The following is a 3774-nucleotide window of genomic DNA, read 5'->3' as shown; positions in this document are numbered from 1 at the left end:
AATTGAACTTTTTTGCAATCTCCTGCCACAAGCGGTGAACGGCCGGGCACATGAGGATAGTTGCTCGATCGTCTCCCACTGTGTGCCACGCTCAAAGCTTGTGTTGTCCCGCTGGCCACATACGCGCATGCAGGCCTGCCCCCCTTGCCCGTCGTCCGCCCCCTTGGTCTAGAGCCACGGCTTTCAGCCCTGCACGTTGAGCACCAGGTGGAAGGGCCGCCAGTGCATCTCCCACAGGCGGAACGGCACAGGCCGTGAAGGGGGGGGAATTGAACTCAGCGCCAGGGCCAGACGGCTTGAATAATAATTTTTACAGGCAGTATTTAACAAAGTTAGAAGAGCCCCTAGCCATGCTGCGAGAGGGACAGCTAGTAGACTATCATTATTAGCCTTATTGGAATGTGCTCCAAATGCCTGGCTTTCTTGAGAAAAGCAATCCATGTCCATCCTCCTCAGAGCAGATCATTTACACTTTATTCTACCCTGAATAGGAAACCATTCATTTTGATGCATCTACTCTTGAGTTGGACATGACACATTTGTCATTATGACATGTTATAAGCTTTGTAATTTGCAGCCAATTGAATCCATGCTTTGTTGTACAGTGGAGGTTCTGCCGTGAAAGCATCTGCCTGGGAGAAAAATTGTGGTTTTTTTAGCCTTATTGGGAAAATTGCCACAAAAGGCTGGACAGCAACCCCTGTCCATCTTTCTCAGAGAAGACCCATTGAACGATGTACACTTTATTCCTCCCTGGAGAGCCCATTCGTTTCTATGAGCCGAATCTTAGTTGGACATGATACCTTTGTCATTATGACATGTTGTAACTTACGTAGTTTGCATTCAATTGAATCCAAACTTCGCTGTTCAGTGGAGCAAAGGCCGTGAAACTATCTGCCTGGAAATCAAGCATTTTTAGCAGTATTGGCAAAAGTGCCCCCCAGCCAGCTGGCTTCACTCAGAAAAGCAAGCCGTGTCCATCCTCCTCAGAGTAGACCCTTTGAATCAAGTAAACTTTTGCATTCCTCCCTGAGAGGGAGTCGATGAGTCTACTCTGAGTTAGTCATGGCATGTTTGTCATTACATCTTCTAGCTTTTACAGCCAACTCATCCAAGCTTTGCTGTAAAGTGGAGCCTAGGCCGTGTAAGCCTCTGCCTCGAAATCAAGTGTTTCTCACATTATTGGAAAAAGTTCCCCCAAAGGCTGGCCTTGCTGAGAAAAACAATTTGTGTCCATTGTCCTCAGAGTACACACACTGAATCATGTACTCTAGATTCCTCCCTGATGGTGAGCCGATTCATTTCGATGCAGCTACTTTGCTCGACACATTTGTCATTATGAGATGTCATAACTTGTATAGTTTGTAGCCATTTAATACAAACTTTGCTGCACAGTAGAGCCGATGAGTCTACACATTTGTCATTATGAAATGTTATAATTTTTGTACTTTTCAGCCAACTCAGTCCAAGCTTTGGTGATGTGCCCCCAAAGGCCGGCTTTGCTGAGAAGAACAACCCATGCCCATTCTCCTTAGAGTAGAATCATAGAATAGCAGAGTTGGAAGGGGCCTACAAGGCCATCGAGTCCAACCCCCTGCTCAATGCAGGAATCCACCCTACAGCATCCCTGACAGATGCTTGTCCAGCTGCCTCTTGAAGGCCTCTAGTGTGGGAGAGTCCACAACCTCCCTAGGGAACTGATTCCATTGTTGTACTGCTCTAACAGTCAGGAAGTTTTTCCTGATGTCCAGCTGGAATCTGGCTTCCTGTAACTTGAGCCCATAATTCCGTGTCCTGCACTCTGGGAGGATCAAGAAGAGATCCTGGCCCTCCTCTGCGTGACAACCTTTTAAGTACTTGAAGAGTGCTATATCTCCCCTCAATCTTCTCTTCTCCAGGCTAAAGATGCTCAGTTCTTTCAGTCTCTCTTCATAGGGCTTTGTTTCCAGACCCCTGATCATCCTGGTTGCCCTCCTCTGAACACGCTCCAGCTTGTCTGCGTCCTTCTTGAATTTTGGAGCCCAGAACTGGACGCAATACTCTAGATGAGGCCTAACCAGGGCCGAATAGAGAGGAACCAGTACCTCACGTGATTTGGAAGCTATACTTCTATTAATATAGCCCAAAATAGCATTTGCCTTTCTTGCAGCCATATCGCACTGTTGGCTCATATTCAGCTTGTGATCTACAACAATTCCAAGATCCTTCTCGTTTGTAGCATTGCTGAGCCAAGTATCCCCCATCTTGTAACTGTACATTTGGTTTCTATTTCCTAGATGTAGAACTTGGCATTTATCCCTATTAAATTTCATTCTGTTGTTTTCAGCCCAGCACTCCAGACTATGAAGATCACTTTGAAGTTTGTTTCTGTCTTCCAGGGTATTAGCTATCCATCCCACCCAATTTTGTGTCATCTGCAAATTTGATCAGCGTTCCCTGCACCTCCTCATCCAAATCATTAGTAAACCCATTGAATCAGGTACACTTTATTCCTCCATTCATTTCGATGTGTCTACTCTGGGTTGGACACGACGTTTTTGTCATTGTGACATGGTATAACTTTTGTACTTTGCAGCCAACTCAATCCAAGCTTTGCTGCATAGTGGAATCAAAGGCTAAGAAAGCCACTTTGAGGAAAACAACCATTTTTCGCCTTATTGGAGTAAGTGCCACAAAAGGCTGACATTGTTGAGAAAAGCAATATGTGTCCATCCTCCTCAGAGTAGACCTATTGAATCATGTACATTTCATGCGTTCCTGCCCAAGGGAGATTTGATGAGTCTACTCTTAAGTTGGACATGGCATGTTTCTCATTATGACGTGTTATACATTTTCCTCACCAAAGGGGGCCCCATTAATTTTAATGAGTCTCCTCTGAGTTGGACACGGCACGTTTGTCAATATGACGGATCATAACTTTTGTACTTTGCAGCCAACTCAATCCAAACTCTGCTGTCCAGCAGAGCATAGGCTGCAAAAGCAGTTGTCTGGAAAACAAGGGTTTCTAGCCTTATTGGATGAAGTGCCCCAAAAGTCTGGCTTTGCTGAGAAAAGCAATCCGTGTCTATCCTCCACAGAGTAGACCGTTTGAATCACATACATTTCATGCATAACTCCCCAAAGGGGATCCATTTCATTTTATGAGTCTACTCTGAGTTGGACACAGCACATTTGTCATTATTACTATGGTAAAAGTTTTGTAGTTATTATTACATTTACATCCCGCCTTTTTTCCTCCAAGGATCCCAAGGCGGCCTACATAATCCTCCTCCTCCTCTCCATTTTATCCTCACAACAACCACCCTGTGAGGTAGGTTGGGCTGAGAGTCTGTGACTGGCCCAAAGTCACCCAGTGGATTTCCATGGCTGAGTGGGGACTAGAACTTGGATCTCCCAACTCCCAGTCTGACACCTTAGCCACTACACCACACTGGCTCTTGGGTTGTCAGCCAACTCAATCCAAGCTTTGCTCTACCGTGGATTCTCAGCCCCTGCCTTGAAAACAAGTGTTTTTCAATGTATTGGGAGAAGTGTCTCAAAAGGCTGGGTTTGAATCATGTACATTTCCTACATTTCTCCCCTTTATTCCTCCATCAGTCTGCTCTGAGTTGGATACAGCATATTTGTCATAACTTCTGTAGTTTGCAGCCAACTCAATCCAAACTTTGCAGCCCTTTGCTGCATAGGCTGCCAAGCAGTTGCAAGGAAAACAAACACTTTTAGCCTTACTGGATGAAGTGCCCCAAAAGGCTGACTTTGTGGAGAAAAGCAATC

This window comes from Elgaria multicarinata, chromosome 2 (genome assembly GCF_023053635.1).
Source record: "Elgaria multicarinata webbii isolate HBS135686 ecotype San Diego chromosome 2, rElgMul1.1.pri, whole genome shotgun sequence".
In the NCBI taxonomy this organism is placed as follows: domain Eukaryota; kingdom Metazoa; phylum Chordata; class Lepidosauria; order Squamata; family Anguidae; genus Elgaria; species Elgaria multicarinata.
The sequence above is the reverse complement of the archived record's forward strand: the minus strand, read 5'-3'. Positions refer to the sequence as shown.